This window comes from Phyllostomus hastatus, unplaced genomic scaffold (genome assembly GCF_019186645.2).
Source record: "Phyllostomus hastatus isolate PE091 unplaced genomic scaffold, TTU_PhHast_1.1 phas_contig_635, whole genome shotgun sequence".
Classification (NCBI taxonomy): Eukaryota; Metazoa; Chordata; class Mammalia; order Chiroptera; family Phyllostomidae; genus Phyllostomus; species Phyllostomus hastatus.
In genome coordinates this window covers 265,916-287,260 of record NW_025333926.1, presented here as the reverse complement: position 1 = coordinate 287,260, position 21,345 = coordinate 265,916, and the positions used below count along the sequence as shown (strand labels likewise).

General features: G+C 38.2%; 1 pseudogene; it reads left to right on the top strand.

Annotated features, from left to right (window-relative positions):
* The first annotated feature begins 20,628 nt into the window (after positions 1–20,628).
* On the top strand, positions 20,629–21,108 carry LOC123825392 (annotated as a pseudogene).
* The last annotated feature ends 237 nt before the right edge of the window (positions 21,109–21,345 follow it).

Genomic DNA, 21,345 nt, shown 5'->3' with positions numbered 1-21,345 from the left:
TGGGAATGTCTGGACCCAGGTCAGTGGAAATTGTACTTGGATGTGATGGTGGAGAACTACAGCAACCTGGTCTCCCTGGGTGAGGCTGACTGCCTTCACAGTTCCCTCTCCACCCCCAGGATTGTGTTTTCTTTATTTAATATTGTTTGGGGACTCTACTTTATTTTGTAGACTTTCAGATTCATGCTCACAATGGAGACCTTGGAGGTTATCTCATGCAGAAATAAAGACTTTGAGAACTATAATCCCTAGGAAGTCATTGTTGGAAAAATCAACCTGTTGTTTGAATAATTAAGGTGCTGTCAGCAAACAGGATTTTGGGGAAATGATCTTCTAGAATATTTTATTTGTCCTTCAGTGTTCTTATGTGAGTACAATGTGGAATGGAAATGGGGAATTTATAAAACAAATAATAATATTTATTTTCTACACAGGTCTTGTTGTTTCTAAGCTGGTGGTGGTCACATTTTTGGAGCAAATGAAGGTGTGCTGGGATGTTTGCAGAAGAAACTCAGTATCTGCCCCCCCCAGGTAAGGGGAAGTGGAAATGCAGATGCCCCAGGTGAGAAACCCAAAGGTCACAGAGCAAACCACACCTTCAAGTGTGGTTTGGGAAGCTGTGCTTCAATGAAAAGGATTTTAAAAGCCCAGGTTTAATTATTTTACTGTCATAGACAGCCAGGTGATCTCCAACAGTGTCCCATGCTGCTACATGCTTTCAGTATTCTGTATTTACTCCAGTGACCTCTATTTTCCTATTAGCAATTTCAGCCTAAGTCCTCCCTGTCTAAAAATAAATAAATAGAATTAGTAAACATTGTGCAGTCTATACAGTTAAGTTATTTTTGGACTCCAGGATCACCAAGTTCTGCCTCTTCTTGTATTGCTTTGGAGACCTGGGAAGATGTTGCTGAGAAATTGTACATTAAGCCTTTCTTCTTCTTCTTCTTCTTCTTCTTCTTCTTCTTCTTCTTCTTCTTTTTTTAACGTTTTGTTTTTCTGGCAAGAATGGAGTTCATGAAGGAAGTGGTCGAGATCCTGGAATTTGATGCAGAAATCCAAGGAACCCTGGGTACATGTGTCATTTTTTATGACATAATTTTTAACTCTCTGGAAGCTGCAAGGAAAACTCTATAAAGCATAGATTCAGTGATGTTCTTGTAGCACAAATTTCCTTCCCAAACAGAGACAATCTACCTTTCTGTTTAACCTGAAAATGTCCTTGTTCTGATGCAACTCCACCATAGTTTCTTGATATATTCATTTACTGATGGGAACTTAGGTTGCTTTCAGTATTGGGCTACTGTAAATCGTGCTGCTATAAACATTGGGGTTCATAGTTTGTTTCAAATGTGTGTGTCAGGGTTCTTAGGGTAGAAAGAGCTCCTATCCTTTGGGGCAGCATTATGGCAATGAAATAAGCCAGGCAGTGAAGGACAAGTACCATATGATCTCACCTATAAGAGGAAACTAATCAAAACAAAGAAGCAAGCAAATTATAACCAGAGATATCGAAATAAAGAACAAACTGACATTAAGCAGATGAGAGGTGGGAATGGAGAAGGGGGTAAGAGGGCAAGGGTTTGCAGGAACATGTATAACGGAATCATAGAAAAACTAAAAGGGGGTAGGATCAATGTGGGGAAGAAGGGATGGCTGTGTTAGGGGAGTGATGGGGAAAATGAAGACAACTGTACTTGAACAATAAAAAAATGTGCATATCCATTTAGTTTTCCTGGGCCATTGAGTGAGAAGTATAGAGCATGCAGAGGACAGATCCAGCCTGTTTGAGAGATGTAGGAGAGTCTGCACCATGATGCAAGTGGGGCCATTTGTATGGGAAAAAAAAACAGTAGATATGGCTTGGGTGAACTCTCAAGTGGAGTGGGGCATGGCCTCAGGGAATCACTAGGACAGGGCTAAAGAATTATCCAGGTAGGTGGGGACTCCGATATAGCACCTTCTGGCTCTATTGTGGGCAGGGCTCAGCAGGGAAGAATGGCCTCGGATGACTTCTGTGTGGGAGAAAGCTGCCTCTCTGCCTTAGCCCTAAAGCCAGACTGTTGAGTCCCTCCCTGAATGTCCCTAGCACCTTTCAATCTGCTGTCCCAGGGCTGAAGGTCAGAGGTTATGAGTCCCTGTAAGTCTGTCTCAGGCTCTTTAAGAGAAAGACTTGGACCCTAGCCTCTGTCAGTCTCAGTCACTCATTATCACTGCTGGTTTTCCAGGGTGATTCCTTTTATATGACAAATTCTCCAAACTTGCTGGTTGACTTTTTGGCATTTATTTTCATATTAGGAAAGCAAATGATAGTTTTAAGATCAGTACTTAAGACACTGTTGGAATCAATTCAAATATAAATCACCATGTTGGCAATTGCCATTAAATGTAAGTGTGCATTTGTCTGTTTTTTTATGCTGTTCATTTCAGACTTATTTTGTTTCTTTCTGTGCATTTTTAATGATCAATGGCAACTTGATTCTTTCAGTTACAAAGATAGTCTCCATTTTATATCTTTCCATGGCTGAATTTATATGATCTGTATGTCAGATATAAACTTTTCTAAATTGGTCCCTGCTGGTGTTGGTCACTGTCTTGAGTGCTTGCTTGGGAAGCAAAGTGTCCTGGTTGGATTCCCATTTGAGGCACATACCTGAGTTGTGAGCTAGGTACCCAGCAGGGAGCCCATGTGAGGCAAACTCACATTGATGTTTCTCACTCTACTCTTGCCTCTATGTAGAAATAAATAAATAAAATCTTGAAAAACTGCTTTTGTAAATTGAATATAATATTTGACAAGATTCCATCTGTGTTTTCCTGTTCCTCTGTGGCAACCTGAGCCTATGTTCTGCTCTTCCACACTGTGCTCTAAAGAGATGCCTAACATCTTTCTGAACAAACAGTCCCAGCCTACAGAGGATGGTGAGGCACGGCTTCACTATTTAGGTCACAGAGCCCACAGCTGCCCCACCAAAGTGTCCAAATGGGTGGCCAGCTATGACCTGTACCGTGCCAATGAGTACACAGTGCCTTCTGTGGAGAAAGCACTTGTGAAAATTGACATTCAGATCACTCAGGATTCTGGGTGCTATGGAAATAATGTTTCTTGTTCTCACTTGTCTCAGAAACACCTTGTAGATGTAGCACCTGGTGTCATAGATGAAGATTATGGAGGAAGTATTGGTGTTGTAGGGCTCAATTTTGGCAAAGGGAAGTTTGAAGTTAAAAAGGGGGACTGCATTGTACAGCACATTTGTGAACAGGTTTATTATTCAGAAATAGAGGAATTTGAAGGTTTCAGTGGTGCTAAACGGTGTTGCAAAAGCTTTGGCTCCACTGGAAAGAACTGAAATGTATGCAAGAACAGAAAATGACAAAACACACTTATTTCTTAAAAGTGAGAAACTTGTGTTTAGTGTTTCGGTGCTTAATCGAGCTTTAGCTTCCAAAAATACTTAGTTCTGGTCTTCTGGACAAGATGAAGATGTAGGTAGACACAATGTGCCCACTCGCACAACCAAAAGCAGGACAACAACAATTAAAACAAACAAACAAACAAGCAAGCAAACAAACAAACAAAAAACTGGAACTGACAGGAAATGAAACTGTATGGAAGTCCAACAACCAAGGAGTCAAAGAAGACACATTCATCCAGACTGGCTGGAGGGGCAGAGTCTGGCAGCCAGTGGGGAGAGGACTTGCAGCAAGGTGGTGGCTATTGGATTGGGGCATGCGAGGCAGTGGCTGGTGGATCCAGCGAGGCATCAGATTGTGGAACAGGGCTCACAAGGCTGCAGCTAGCCGACAAGGCAGCAGATGGCAGACCAGGCAGTCTCACATTCTTGAGCAGATAAACCAGGTGAAACAAAGGTGGAGACCCCACAACCCAGGGTCTCAGCTCAGGGAAATAAAGACTCAGCCCACTGATTGAAAACACCTATGGGGATTAAGGAAGCAGGGGAGAAATGCCAAACCTCACAGGAAAGTTCAATGGAGAGACCCACAGGGTCCTAGGACTTATTTAAAACCACCCACACAGGAATCAGCACCAGAAGGACCCACTTTGCTTGTGGGAAGCAGGGAAGTCATTGAAATCTGGCAGAGAGTGGAGCAAGTGCCACAGTTTCCTCTTGGACCCTTTCCCCACATATAGCATCACAACCCAGCTATGTGGGTTACCCAGCCCTGAATAACACATAAGGCCCTGCCTTGAACAATGTAACAGGTGCATCAAGACCAAAAAGGTCCAACCAAAATAACAGATCAAAGCCCCAGAAAAGATACAAATAAATGACAAAGAGATAGCCAACCTATCAGATGCACAGTTCAAAACACTGCTAATCAGGATGATCACAAATTAGATGAAAAAATGAAGGCTATGCTAAGTGAAATAAAGGAAAATGCACAAGGAACCAACAGTAACAGGAAGGAAACTTGGACTCAAATCAACAGTGTGGACAAGAAGAAAGAAAGAAACATCCAATTACAAAAGAATGAAGAAAGAATAATTCAAAAAATGAGAAGAGGCTTAAGAACATGCAGGGCATCTCTAAACAGTCCAACATCTCAATTATAAGGATATCAGAAGGACAAGAAGAAGAGCAACAAGTAGTAAAGGTATTTGAACAAATAATGGAGAACATACCCAATCTGGCAAAGGAAATAGGCTTCCAGAAATTCCAGGAAGCTCATAGAGTCCCAAAGAAGTTGGACTTAAGGAGAAACACACCAAGGCACATCATAATTACATTAGCCAAGATTAAAATGAAGGAGAGAATCCAAGAAGCAACAAGAGATGAACAGGTGATTACCTACAAAGGAGTTCTGATAAGACTGTCACCTGATTTCTCAAAAGAGACTTTACAGGCAAGAAGGGGCTGGAAATGAGTACTACAAGTCATAAAAAGCAAGGACCTGCATCCAAGATTGCTCTATCCAACAAAGCTTTCATTTAGCATGGAAATACAGATGAAGTGATTTTCAGATAAGGTCAAGTTAAAGGAGTTCATCATCACCAAACATGATTATATGAACTGTTAAAGGGATTTATCTAAAAAAAAGAAGATGAAATATATTAGCAGCAAAATTACAACAAACTCACAATTAATAACAACCACACCTAACACAAAGGCAAAAGTAAACTAAGCAAACAACTAGAACAGGAAAAGAAACACAGAAATGGAAATCACATTGAGTGTTATCAACAGTGAAGTGGGAGGGGGAGAGAAGGACAAAGGTACAGAGGATAAGTAGCATAGATGCTAGCCAGAAAATAGACAGAGGGCGGGTGAGAATAGTCTGGGAAAAGTAAACACCAAAGAACTTATAGGTATGGCCCATGGACATGAACTGAAAGGGGGGATGTGGGTTGGAGGGGGTGTGCAGGGTGGAGGAATGTGAAGGTGGGGGATGGGAGATCCATAGTAGCATAATCAATAAAATATATTTAAAATACTTAGTTCTCTTGTTGACCTAAGAAAGGGGACATTTTTGTGTCATTCTTCATTTGATTGTTGTATAAATCTGAATAGTAACCTAACACAGATTATTTTTTTTCAGTCAACTGTCCATAAGTAACTGCTTGCCCCATAACACTATTATTTAATTTACCAAGTGCTCCCCTTTGAACACCTCATTTTTCAGTTTGCTTTATAAATGGTAACCAAAACCAGCAGAAGACTATACTTGAACACGAAAATTACAAAGAACGAAAGAAAGAAAGAAAGAAAGAAAGAAAGAAAGAAAGAAAGAAAGAACTTTGAAAAAAGGAGTAAAATAAATGATAAGCAAAGCCTTTTATACAAAAGATTTCAATATTTCCAGAGTCTTACATAAACTAAACTAAAAGATAATGAAAAGTTAAGAAAAAGAAACAATTTATAAGTGTCTTTCATATTTTTTTATTTTTAAATTTTTATAACAAACCGCCTAAATACAAATCTACCTTCTTAACTATCTCTAATGGTACAGTTAAGTCATATAAAGTACACTGCTTTAATTGTGAATTCTGGAAACCTCCATCTGGCAGAAATGTGTCAATATCCATTAAACAACCACTTCCTCATTTTCCATAAAACCAAGGCCTAGGTAACTACCTTTTCTTTTCTCTGAGCTGGACTCCATTAGAACTCACCTAAGTGGAATTCTGTAGCCTGTGTCTTTGTGACTCATGTGCTTCACTCAGAACATGTTCTAGTTTGACATTGTGGTATCAGGTGAGAACATAGTTTCTATTTCCTGGCAGAGCACTATTCCATTGTATATATGTACTACATTTTAATAATTATTTAACAGTTTTTATTCATTCATTTTTACAGAGCGAAGGGAGGAAGGAAAAATAGGGAAATGCCAATGTGTGGTTGCCCCTCACCTACCCCTTACTGGGAACCTGGCCTGCAACCTAGACCTGACCCTTACATGGCATTAAACCAGAAACTCTTTTGTTCATAGGCCAGCACTCCATCCACTGAGCCACAGAACCTGGATTTCTATATACAACATTTTTAATATATTTATCCATAGATCTGGGAGTTGTTTCCACCTATTAGGCTTTTGCAAACAATGCTACAATTGACACAGTTATGCAAATCTCTCTTGCAAATCTTGAACTGAATATTTTTGGGGGAGGTATAACCCCTGACATTTGTGTGTCTAGAAGACACCTAAACCAACTGAGCACTGGGTCAGACAGATTAAATGTTCTTAATTCAATGAGATTAGGTTTTTCATTCCTTGATATATTAGATCTTTACTATGAAATGAGATATAATTTTATATAATTCAGTTTACTTATCTAGTCACCTGTTGACAGATCTCTTCATTGTTTAGAATTTGTGGAATTGATGGATGAAGCTTCTAAAAACAGTTCCTTGTAGGCTTTTTCATAGATAAAATCTTTAGGTCCTCGGTTCAATACTATGGAGCACACTTTGTGGATTATATAATAACTGTATGTTTAGTTGTGTGAGGACTTCCAAACTCTTCCCAAGTGGCTGTAGTATTTTGCATTTTCATCAACAAGGAATGAGAGTTCTGTTTGCTCCACACCCACAGCAGCATTGCTCTTCTCAGTGTTCTGGATTCTGACCTCTCCAGCAGGGGTTTCATGTTGCTTGAATGTGCACTTTTTTTTTTAAGTAAGACATGTACATTTTTTTAACAATTTCTTTTTTTAAAAGATTTTATTTATTTACTTTTAGGGAGGGAAGGGGGAGAGAGAGAGAGAGAGAGAGAGAGAGAGAGAGAGAGAGAGAGAGAGAGAGAGAGTCATCAATGTGCGGTTGCTGGGGGTTATGGCCTGCAACCCAGGAATGTACCCTGGCTGGGAATCGAACCTGGGACACTTTGGTTCCCAGCCCGCACTCAATCCACTGAGCTATGCCAGCCAGCAATGTGCACTTTCTTTAATTTTCCTTCTTTTAATGTCCATTTCCAAAAAGACATAAATGTGGAGGGGCTTCTGGACAGAAACTTTTTATCCATCTGTTTAAAAATATTTACCTATTTCTAGAGAGGGCTAAGGAAGGAAGAGAGAAAAACATCAATACATAAGAAAACACCCTGATCAGTTGCCTATCACACACCACCAAATGGGGATTTGGTGCACAACCCACGCCTGTGCCTTATCAAGAATCAAACTGCTGAACTTTTGGTTCAAAGGCAGGTGCTCAGTCCACTGAGCCACACCAGGCAGGGCTCACAAATATTTTTTCTTAACTCATGGTTTCTCTTTTCAATTTATGATAATGATTGCTTTTCTGTACGTTTGCTTTCCCTCACTGTTTCATTTTAGAGATGGTGTTTAAATGTTAATACAATGAATTGTGAGACAAAAGTGGTTAACAATTCACCTTGAAAAGTATGCAGTGGCCCTAGCTGGTGTACTGCAGTACATTCAGCAACAGCCTCTGAGCCCAAGGGTCGCCAGTTGGATTCCCAATCTAGGGCACATGCCTGAGTTGTGAACCAGGCCCCCAGTAGGGGGAGCACAAGAGGCAACCACGCATTGATTTTTCTCTCCCTCTCTTTCTCTCTTCCCCTCTATAAACATAAATAAATGCAATCTTTATAAAAAGTCTACAGTGTATACCATTGTTTTTCTAAGTGTTCAATAACTTGAAAGTTATATTTGCAGTGTTTTTTTTTTCATTCTTTCAGTAAAACCATCAGGAGTCATGGATATAAAAAGACATGTGGTTATATAATTTTTTCACATTAAACAAGGTCTGTTCTGAACGTATCCAGACATACAGTATGAAAACTAAAGACATTTTCTGAAGGAGATACAAGAAAAACTATACATAGGACAATAACACCTCACAGGTTTTCAAACTAGGCACCTTGAGACCTCACACAGTTTTCCCAGGTGCCATCAGCTGCCCTGTCATATTTTCCAGAATGTCATCAACAGTGTGAAATCTCTTCCCTGTCATAGGTGATTTTAGTTTTGGGAAAACTAGGAGTTGCATGGCACCAAAAGTTGGCTATAGGGAAGCTGAGTTACCTGGGTGATTTGACGTTTCACCAAAACACTCTGCATGAGACATGATGCACAGATAGTGCACTCTCGTACTGAAGCTGCTATTCACCTGTTCCTGATAGTGGCAGCCTTCTGAGCCATCAGAGTGGATTCCATGGAGAAATGGTGAAACTTATAGAATATTTGATGCAGATTCATGACTCTACTCTCCCACTCATTTCAACCTGAATCCCCAAAGTACACATGCTGACTCATCAGGTTCTACCACCCCCACTGAGTAGTACAGTGAAGACATCATTGTTCACACATGCACATTCCAGTCCACTCTCCTTGGCTGGCAGTGTGCATTGATGAGCTGCACACCTTACTTGTTACCTTCTATTAAGAATTGTTGGACTTTCCCTGGAACACCACTATTGTCACTAAAATAAAACCATTTTTCATTCTGTTCTTCATCTTCACTATTGTAAATCATGCTACAGTGGATATAAAGGTGTATATACCATTTCATTTGTGTGTACTCATATTCTTTGGATAACACCCACAAATGGAATTGCTATGTCCTGTGGTACTTGTTTCTAAATATTTGAGGAACAGCCAGCTTGTTTTCTCCAGTAGCTGCACCAATTTATTTATAATCTCATCAAAAGTGCATGAGAGTTTCCTTTCTCTACATGATTGCTGGTAGTCATTGTTTGTTGACTTATTGATAATCACCATCGTGAGAGGTGTGTTGTGGTATTTAATTGTACTCTCAATTGCATTTCTCTGATGATGAATGGTACTAACCATCTTTTCATATGTCTATTGGCCATCTTTATGTCCTCTTTACAGAAATATCTCTTCAGGACCTCTACCCATTTTTCTTTGTATCATATGTTTTGTTTTCATTTTTAATTTAATTTATTTATTTTTAGAAAGGAGAATGAAGAGAGAAAGAGAAAGAGAGAAACCTAGATGAGTAGTTGTCTCTTGCACACCTCCAACTGGGAAATTGGCACATACCCCAGGCATGTACCTGGACTGACAGTCAAACTGGCGATCTTTGGTTCAGAGGCCAGCTTTCAACTTTTCAACAGACAAGCTAGTGCTCCCCATTGTTCCATCAGATTGTTTTTTTGGTGTTGTGTAAGTTCCTTGTATACTTTGAATATTTATCATCATTTGTGAATATCTCCCCCTATTCAGTAGATTGGTTTGTTTGTTTTCTTGATGATTTCTTTTGCTATGCAGAAACTTATTTCATTGTAGTCTTATTTGTTTTTTTTTTCCTGTTTGCCTACCATATTAGATCTAAAATATTTTCTGTAAGAGTCATGGCAGAGTTTGTCATCTGTCCTTTCTTCTAGTGTCTTCATGGTTTCAGGTCTTTTATTTTGGCTTTTAATCCATTTTAAGTTTATTTTGTACATGTTATAAGAAAGTAGTCTACTTACAATGATTAGTGTGTATTGGTTCAGTTCTCACAGACCATTTATGAAAGAATCTGTCTCATCTCATTGTTTATTCCTGATTTTTTTTCTTATAGATTAATGAAATATATTTGTCCACTTTAAAAATTGGGGTTACCTCCTTTATCATGATGTTTTATAAAAGTCCTTCATATAACCTAGATATTAACTACTTCTCAGATGAATTTTGCAGAAATTTCCTTCCTTCTACAGGATGTGATTGTAACTCACAGGTTGTTTACTTTTATGTGCAGGAGTTTTTATATTTGGTGTAATGCCATTTAATTCTTTCTGCTTCTTAGATTTATTTTGGGTGTTATAAGAAAGAAAAAAAACCCGAATGTCATATAATCTCTCCTCTTAGTGAGTTATGACCAGATAACATTAGCACTGGCCTGAGTAGCTCAGTTTGTTGATCGTCATTGCTCAAAGCAAAGGTCCCAGGTTTACTTCTGGGAAAAGGAGCGTGTCTGGGTTGTGGGACTGGTGCCTGTTTGGGGACATAAACAGGCAACCACTAATTTTTTCCATATTTTGATGTACTTTTAAATTTGAGTGTTGTGTTTTTACCTTCTCATTTTCTGTTAGGCTTATTTTTACATTTACTTTCTTTTCATTTTTATTTTTGTCAGTCACAGAGATGCTGATATTAAGTAGTTGTCATATTTTCCTAAGATTCTATTTTCAGGTTGCTATTTTCAATTATTCTTCAAGGAATTAATATATTTCAATATAGGTAGTATAAGTTTTTATAGATATATTTTAGTTTTCTGATTTCAGGCTAGTTTTCTGTTTCCTGGCTTGATATATCTGTTGAGGTTCAGAATTGTAAACCATTAGACATTATGATCTTACTTTCTCCAGGTTACGAAAAAATAAATAACACTCACCCCCAGTTCAAACTCTAATTTCTGTAAACACAGGAGTCCTGTGTTTGTTTTTCTGTCTGTGTGAATTTCAAGTTTAATATACAGTCTGTTTCTTTTTCAAAGCCCAGGGTATATTTTTATGTTTTATATTGGTCTTCATTCCACTGGTTTCTCTGGTGTTTCAACTATTATCCTACTTTTTAGTATGTGCTTTAATGTGTGCATCATTTCCTGTTATGGTGTGAGCACTGTGTGTCCTGCAAAAACAGAAGCCAATATTATGAAGATTCTTGAAAACAGTGTGATCATTTAACACACTGCACAGTGTATGTGTCTGGAAACCTACTGGGAATGGGGAGTTTTCTTATCCTATTTCCATTGTGTGCCACGGGATGTGAGCAGAGTGCTTGCCAAGTGAAAGGAACTGCTGTTTTTCTTTTATGTGCTTTTGCATCATTGTACCATACTTGGTCTTGCTGCAAATATTTTAATTTTTTGAAGTACTCAACAGTGTAATTTGCTGAACATTTCCTTGTGACTTCAGTGTACATTGACCTGTTTTTCAACATGTGAACCTTTATTTTATGTCTTTCAGCTGTGTCATCTGGAGAAAACCAGGGCTTCTTGCAATGGTGAGGAATAGAAGATTTATTTTTTGAACCAACACTGGTAAAATATGAGAAGTGTGCTTTTGATACCGATAAAGAATGTGTGGCAAGAACAAAAGGATGTTTAGATGGGGAGAACTAACTTTGAATCATTGTTATCTGAAGATGTGAAAACTATTATAAATTTGGGAAAAGTTCCACTTTAAAACATATAACTTTGCAAATCAGAGTATTTCAAAATAGGAAGACTGAAAACAATATTCTAAGTGTGTGTATTCTCCCAAAACACTTGTGGCAAAAACAAAGTCTGCAGGCTGAAGTTGGCCCCTGCCTTCTTTAATCCAGCCCAGAATCTTGTTTCTACCAGGCAGCAGCACCAAGCTTCTTGCACCTAGTTAAGAATAGTAACACTTACACAATCCTACAAATACATGCAGCCCATTAAAGGCAACTGTGGAGCTGATATGGCCTTATGTTTAAATGAGTTTGACACTTCTGTTCTAAAGACAGTTTTGAAAATCTAGGAAATTTCATAGTTGGTGTTGTAAATAATCATTTTAATAGTTTAAAATGCAGAGTGGGAATAAATTTTCAGTGAATAATTTGTACAGTGTAGTTATTTAGAATGCATGCATAAGCCCTGGCTGCCATAGCTCAGTGGATTGAGCATGGGCTGTGACCCAAAGCATTGCAGGTTCGATTCCCAGTCAGGGCACATGCCTGTGTTGCAGGCCATGGCCCCCAGCAACTGCACATTGACATTTCTCTCTCTCTCTCTCTCTCTCTCTCTCTCTCTCTCTCTCTCCCCCATCTCCCTCTCCCTCTCCCTCTCTCCCTCTCTCCCTCTCTTCCTCTCTCCCTCCATTCCCTCTCTAAAAATAAATAAATAAAAATATTTTAAAAATTAAAAAAAAATAATAATGCATGTATAAAGCTAAATTGTGATCAGTTTGACAACTGCTTTCTTCAGGAAATATTACAATTTTTTAGAAATAATGGTCTGTTTTATTCCAAACTATAATATTTTTTTATGTACTTGGAAGTGATTTTTTAATACAAGCATCATTGTTTAATAGGGATCACAAAATGGTTATTTCAGAATAAGTGCCTGTGGTTAATGAAGTTAGGGTTGTCAGTAAAGACCTTTCTGTGTTCAATGATTACCACAGTTTGTGTGATGAGGACAGAAGTAATTAATGCAATAAACATTGGAAGAATGTTACCTATGCATCATATCCCAGTGTCCATCTAAAGAGTCACCTTCCAGACAGCCAGTATAAAGAGGGAAAGGTTTTTGACCAAATGTCAAAAGACAATAGTCATCAGGTATTTCCCATTGTGGAGAAGAGAAACAAGACAAGTAAAAATATCAAATGTTTAAAGCAATCTTCAAGTAGCACTGAAGAAACGAATGTTGCTGTACCAAAGAAAGCTTACAAATATTTACAATGCAGGAAATTTTTCAATCAAATACATAATCTAAATACATTAACAAAATATGTACCAGAAGAGAACATAAATATGAAGATCATGGTAAAACAGGTCATTGGTTTCCAGACATAAAGCTATATAAAAACATTTATCCTGGACAGAAGGATGATATGTGTAAATAATGTGGCAAAGCATTTTCAATTACCTCAACCCTTGCTAATCTTCACAGAATTCATACTGGACAGAAGCCTACTAAATGCAGAAGATGTGCTAAAAAATTTAGCCAGTCCTCAAATTTTAATGAATATCAGAAAATTTGTATAGTAGAGAATTTTTGCAAATGTAGTCAAGGTAGCAGTGTCTTTACTAAGTCCTATAATCTTGCTCATCAAGCCAGATTTCATACTTGTGAAAAGCCTTCTATGTCTAGAGAATGTGGGAAAGCCTTTAGGTGGTCCTCAAAACTTAAATAACATCAGAGAATTCATACTGGAGAGAAGCCTTATGAATGTACACAATGTCACAAAGCCTTTAGACACCTATCAACAATCACTAAACATCAGAGTGTTTATACTGGAGAGAAGCCTTATGAATGCAGTCAATGTGGCAAAGCCTTTAGCCAGACTTCAGTCCTTACTAAACATCACAAAATTCATTCTGGTGAGAAGCTTTATGAATGTACACAGTGTGGCAAAACTTTCAAGCATTCATCAACAGTTACTAAACATCACAGAATTCATACCAGAGATAAGCCTGACATATGTACCCAGTGCGGCAAAACCTTTGCCAAGACCATAACCCTTAATCAACATCAGAAAAGTCATACTGGAGAGAAGTCCAATGAATGTACACAATGTGAGAAAACCTTCAGGCACCTGAGAATACTTACTACTCATCAGAAAATTTATGCAGGAGAGAACTCTTAGAAATGTACACGGTATAGCAAAGTCTTTGGTAGGAAATCAACCCTTTCTCAACATCAGATAATTCATGTTGTTCAGAAGCCATATGAATGTGCACAATGTGGCAAAGCCTTTAGGTGAACCTCAGCGCTTACATGGCATCAGCAAATTCATACTGGAGAGAAGCCTTGTTAATGCACGTAATGTGGGAAAGCATTCACACAGTCCTTAACCCTTATTCTACTTCAGAGAACTCATACTGGGGGGAAAAAAAAAACTTTATATGTGTAAAAAAAAATGATATGTGGTAAAGCCTTTAACCTGCCCTGTAAGCTTTCTAGCAATCATAAAATTCATATAGGAAAGAAACCTTGGAAATGTTGTGCATGTGATAGAGCAATTTTACAGTTCTCACACCTTACTCAGACTCCAGTAATTCACACCAAAGGAATTTCTTAGTTATGTACGTGAGGTCATAAAGGGTTTAACCAGTCCTCAATGTTCAGTCATTATAAAATTTATTTATACCATAGTGAAGCCTTTTAAGTGTACATAATGATGGAAAGCCTGTAGCAATTTACAACCCTTACTAAACTACTGAGAATTCATACTGGACAAAAGGTTCATGAATGTGGAGTATGGGGCATTACTCTTTGACATCATGTCATTCTTACTGGAGAGAAAACATACAAAAGTAGTGTACATAATAAGTCTTCTATTCATCAGAGCTGTCTTGCCCAACATGGGAGACATCCATCTGGAGAAAAACTACAAATGTTCAGATTGTGGCTAGATGTTAACCTATATGCTAAACATACTCAGTATTTTAAAGCACTTTCTTTCAATGTTCACTTCTTCTGGGGCATATGAGAATTCACATTATAAAAGAAAACATTAAAGGGGAGATTGCAGAAAATCATATAGATGGACCTACAGCCTCATTATATATAAGGGAAAGCACAGTTGGGTGGAAATATACATTTATCAGGAATGAATGAGTTTTTTCAAATTACACTGTTCCCATAACCTCAAAGAATTTACCTGAAAGTAGCTTGAAAGGGAAAAATCAGGAATGTATGTAATTGGAAAAGAGTCTCAAAACATCATAATTCACAGTAGAAAGCTAATGATAGGTTTCAAATATTGCTGTATATCAGAATACTTACTATAGAGTGTCATCCGAAGTTTAAAAACATCAGTCATTACTTTTCAGTGTGTTTCAAAATTTCAAGGGAATGGGTGTCTAGATATGTATACTTCCTCAGAATATACACTGTTGTACATTGTCAGCATTTGCTATATTTTGAGAAGGAAATATTAAATGCTTCCAGCCTCCTATCAGTTGATGCTATGTTTTTATTCCTGGTGTGTTTGAAATCAATGTGGTGATGTTGGTTCCTTAACAGCCTGTAAAGTCTTGTATATTAGATGAGCTTCACTCATAATTATTTTGCATATAAAATTGAGGACACTATAATGCAAAATGTAGAAAAAATCAAAATGCAGCTGCTGCTTTTAGGTTACTCAAAATTTTGTAGCATGTGACAGTGCAAGTCACACTATTTTGCATTATGGTAAGATATAGAAACATTATAAACTTTAAGTACTTTTCCAAACTTTTCTTTAAAGAAAATGGCAATTTACTAAAATATTGATGTATCTTTTTTTACTGACACTTTTTAAAAAATATTTTATTTATTTATTTTTAGAGAGGGAAGGTAGGGAGAAAGAGAGAGAGAAAGAAACATCAATGTGCAGTTGCCAGGAGTCATGGCCTGCAACCCAGGCATGCACCCCGACCTAGAATCGAACCCGTGGCACCTCGGTTCGCAGCCTGCGCTCAGTCCACCGAGCTACACCAGCCACGGCTAAAATACTGATGTATCTTAATGGTAGTCATAGTTGAATATTAGCTTGTTTGGATATAAAAGCCATCAGAGACATGTGAGGGAATATGGATAGTTCATTCCTAAATGCTTAACATTGCTGTATGCCCACATTTGCTCAACTCTTAGCCTCCAGTTAGAAACCAAAAAATGTGCACTATAGGATCATAATATACAAGAACAGTATCACTCCCTAAATGTTGTAATGTGTGTGTTGGGAAATGGTATCAAAGTTGTACTGTGATTGTTTAGATGATGTGTGAATTTCTATTTTTATTAATAAAGGTGAATGTACTGGAACGTGTTTATGTCTCTGCTGTTACTCAAGTTTATAGATAATCTGTTATTTCGTAATATAGTGCAAATGTGGCACCACAGTTTCTGTCCTTGGTGGCCTTAAACATTAAATAATGCACAAAGTGCCCCACTATTATATATTTTCTTGTACCTAATGAACCGTTTAATAAGTACAATAGACAGTATGTGTTTTTTGAAGAGTTCAGCTAAGCTGCAACATGATATTGCTGTTGAGGCATTTATTTTCTATAACTGAAATCCTTGAATTGCCAGTACCTTGTGAAATTTCATGCAGTAGACAATATCTCACATAGTCACAGTTAAATGTCCCTTCTTGACCTGATTACTGGCAGCTGCTGTGAGCCACAGTCTTCCTTCTACCTCAGGCCTTTCACCACACATGGCCACTAGATAAGATCTCTGCACACTTTACCAAGATCTTGGGGGTTTTTGGTTCATTTGTAAAAATCTAAACTTACCATGAGAACCCCAATGTCCTCTGCATATGAACCCTAATAGAATCCCGTGTCCTGGGATGTCCTACAGGCTCCCAGCATCCTGCTTCATCCTGATGCGTGGCCCCTGCAGGCCTGCTGTGTACATCTCCCAGGCTCTGAGGGGAATAAAGTGAGCTTCAATTTGTCTTGTGGTCTTTTATAGAACTGCTGCCCACTACCCAGTGACTGGGTACTCAGCTTCACAAGTACAAACTTTAAAACATGCAAACAACTATAATTTCAGAGTTCTGATTAACATGTGAGCTTATATATTATTCTGCACAACTTCTTCATGAACCTACTTAAAGGCATTTACACACTTGGATACCCAATGGATGCCGTATGCACATGTACCAACTTAAAGATCTGATGTAGGAGTAAGAGGCCAGAGGTAGATGTGTGCATGCACATATTTTAAGATGGATCACGATATAATGGCCAAAGTAAATATTTTCAATGTATTTGATGAGATACTATTTAACCAGAAATCTTACAGAGTTATAATGTCAATCCTTTGCTGTAAGTGCCATTTGTGGACATATGCTTTGTCCAAATTTCTGGACCTTTGGTTTGAGAATTTCACATTGCACGTTTTTCTTTACTTTCTGTGTTACCCATAAAACTTATCAGATGTGATTTATTTTATAGATCTCAAAAGATTGTTTATATACCCTGGTCTGTGGTTTAAGAATGGTTCTCATGCGGACTGGTGTGGCTCAGTGTTTTTACTGCTGTGCCACAGAGTGATTGTTTGCTGGTGTGATTTGGGGTCATGGCACATGTCACAGTTATGAATTTCATCCTTAAATGTGGTGCCTGTGAGATGCAGCTGACGGATGTTCCTCTGTCACATGGATATTTCTCTCCCTCCCTCTCTCCTCTGCCCTTCTATCTAAACAATTAGTGACAAAAATTAACAAAAAATGGTTTTTGTAGTGTCCAAAAATACAATAAAAACAAATTGCAATAAAATGTCATGAAGGTGGAAGCCAACTTTGATAAACATGTACTTATTGACATTTTCATTCATATTTTCATAATCTTTTTACTGATTTATGACAGAAATTTATGGAATCAGATACCAAGAGAAAGGAACATCTATTTGTTATTTCACTCTTTTATGATTTCTTTGGTTGGTTGATTCTTATGTGTGCCCTGACTGGGGATGGAACATTGAACCTTGGTGTTTCAGGACAACGCCATAGCTGGCACAACTGTCTTGCCGGGTAGTTCTTCTCCTCCTAAAAATAAAAATTGTGTCGTTTATTGTAATACTGTTTTTATGGGATGAACTCCACTAACTTCTTGTCTAATTAGCTCTTCATCTATTTTTCTATTGTAAATGAGAGCCAGGCTGTAAGGGGTAATCTTAATCTTGAACCCTCACTTCACATCATTTGAATATGTCTTGCCAATCCCTTCTGTCTTTCAAGCTTTCTGGTGAGTAGTTAGCAGACAGGATTAACTGAGATCTTTTGTAGGCAACTGCTTTTCTATTGCTGCTTTTAAGATTCTCTCTTTTTCTTCCATTTTTTGGCATTTTAACTATTATGTGTGTTGGTGTGAGCCTGTGGGGGTTGATCTTATTAGGGACTCTTGTGCCACCTGAATTTATATGTTTATTTATTTCCAAGGTTAGACAAGTATCCCATCATTTTATCCATGGGTTTTAAATGTCCTGCTATCTTTCTTCTTTTTCTGGCACTCCATGATACAGATATTGGTAAACATGAAGTTATCCTGGAGGCTTCATTTACTATTATCCTTGGTTGGGATTTTTAAAGAGTTTACATTTGTGACCAGGTGTTTTGTGTTTCCTTGTTATCCAAAAGTTTGGTGTAACTTTCTACTTCATGTACTCTGCTGTTGATTTCCTGTAATTTGTATTTTATGTCAGTTAAAATAGTGTTCATTTCTGGCTGGTTATTTCTTGTTTCCTTTCTCTATTTTATGTTTCTTGTTTCTTTTTGAAAGTTCTCCTTAATTCTGTATGCTATTTTCCTAAGTTCATTGAGCAGCCTTATTATCTGTGCTTTGAACTCTGCATCTAGTAGAGTGCTTTTGACTATGGTTTACTTCTTATTCTGGAGTTATGTTCTGTTTTTCAGTTAGGACAAGGTGTTTAGTACATCATTTGGGCCAATGCCCTGTGTTTATTTCTATATATTGGGTGGAGCTGCTATGTTGCTTGGCCTTTGAAAAGTGGACTTACAGAATGAGTATTATAGAGAATCCATGGCAAGGTCTCCTCTTCCCCAAGCTGCAGTCTCTAGTGTGCCCTCCTTTTCCTCATGGGCAGTGCACACATTCCCATTGTATTTTAGCTGTGATTTCTTTTGCACTTTAATGGGATGAATTTTCATCTGGGTCAGTTACTGAGAAGACAGGCAGAAACAACTGACAACCAACTCCAAGTACTCTGGCATCACATGTTTGGGGGTGTCAGTCGCTCTGAATGGGACTTACTTCAGTGTGATTCTGGGTACCAGTGAAGCTGCTTCCTCACTTTGTTACTTGTGGATGTTTTGAGGTTGTACTGTGATGTGAAAAGAAGCTGTCTGCCAGATGTGCTAGCTTTGGGATTTCTATCTGTGCTGCCACTTCTGCCCTGCTAGGTGACTTGCTATGAAATATAAAAAAAGATCTTAAGATGGCTGCTACTTTAGATTGTCTTAGAGGTGCCCAAGATAAATTTAGGTGTGAAAAATGCCCTGCTTCTAATGGCTAAGGCCAAAGGCCAAATGCAGGTGTTACAGAATGTGCAGAATCAAAATGCCTGTTTGATAGATATTAGAAAATTCTGAATCAGGATTCAACATAGGACAGATATCTATATCTATATCTATATCTATATCTATCATCTATATCTATCATCTATATCTATCTATCTATCTATCTATCTATCTATCTATCTATCTATATATATATATATATATATATATATATATATATATATATATATATATATATATCTACTAAAACTACTGGAAAGAAGTTGGGAGTGTCTTGGGTTTTGGTGGGGAATGATATCAGGGAATCACCAGAGCAGAGCTAACAGCTGTAGTGAGGTGATAGGACACTCAGGTATGGTGCCCAGCCTACTAAGTGTCATTGTGGCAGTGGGTATACTTTTGGTAAGGAAATAATTACCTCTGACAACACATCCGTCTGAGAGAAAGTTCCCCTCCAGGTCTCACCATGATGCCAGACCATTCATTTCCTCTCTGTATGTTGAGCTGCTGCCATGATGCTAAAGCTCAGAGTGACTGAATCCTTGTAAGTCTGTTGTGAGTCCCTTTAATGGGAACACATGGGGCTCCAGGTACCTTCTGTGTTCCTCCACCAAATCCTCACTGGTTTCTACAGCCAGAGTTGTGGGGACTTGTCTTCCCACCAGTGGCATGTGGGGCAGGAGGTTCTGGAACCTCACCTTAGTGAGGGTCCATGCTAGGACACACCTTAGTGGGGACTTCTTCGGCTAAGTTATTTATCCCAGTGTTTAACCATGACATGAAATTGGGCATTTGGGACTTACTATTTTCATATATTTTCTCTATCTACCCATTTCTCTGTGCATTTGTCTATGCTTAGTTGTCAGACTTCTGTTCACCCATATCAGGTGGTTTCAGAAAGCTGGTTGTTCTGTACTTTACGTGTAATTCTGATGTGCTCATGAAGCATTTGAGTACAGGGTTTTCCTTTTCTGTAATCTTGATCACAACCCCTAGGCTTTCTTATTTTAGATTACATGTATATGATATCTGAGAGTAGATATTCATTTTTCCTACCTCTGATTTATTTCACTTAGCAGAATAGAATGTTCTCATAGTTCATGTATGTTGGCACAAAAGGCAACATTTTTAAGTCTTATATGGCTGAATAATAAATATGCCATCGTTTTTTTTCTGTGCTTCTTTAATGGTCAATGGGTGTTTGGTCTTTTGTATTAAATGAATAATCTTCTTTTTATATCTGTCCATGACTGAATTCCCTGTTGGGGCACATGCATGGGTTGTGAGCTAGGTCCCCAGCAGGGGGCGTATGTGAGGCCACCTCACATGTTTCTCAACCTCCTCTCCCCTCTGACTAAAAATAAATAAATAAAATCTTTCTAAAAAGCTATTCCAAGTTGAATGTAATTTTTTAAATGATTTGATTCACGCCTTCCTGTTTCTCTGTGGCAACCTGTGCCCACATTCTGCTCTGGCATGCCATGGCCTGAAGAGCTGCACACCATCTCCTCCAGCAAGCAGTAGTGTCCTGCAGAAGACTGCAGTTCAGGGATACCTTTCCTTCTGCTCTGGGAGCACGCCACCCCTGCGACCAGCAAGTGGCTGTGATCTGTACAGTACCAATGCTCACACACTGCCACCTATGGAGAAAGCCCTTGTGAAAACTGACATTCAGATCACCCTTGCTGTTGGGTGCTATGGTAGAGTAGCTCCATGTTCTGGTTTGGCTGCAAAACACTTCCTAGATGTAGCAGCTGGTGTCATAGATGAAGATTATGGAGGGGATAAAGGTGTTGTACTGTTCAATTTTGGCAAAGGAAACTGTGAAGTTAAAAGGGTGACCACATTGCACAGCACATTTGTGAACAGGTTTATTATACAGAAATAGGGGAAGTTCAAGATTTGGAAGACATTGAATGGGGTCCTGGAGGTTTTGGGTCCACTGGAAAGAATTGAAATATATGCTGAGAACAGAAAGTGACAAAACATACTTTTTTTCTTAAAAATCAGAAGCTTTTTTTAGTGTGTTGGTGCTTAATCAAGCTTTAGCTTCCTAAATACTTAGTTGTCTTATGACCAAGGCAAGAGTACATTTTTGTGTATTTTTGCATTTGGGTGTTGTACAAATCTGCATGGCATCTTAACACACATTACATTTTCAGTCAAATGTCTATCAGTTACTGACTCCCCAGA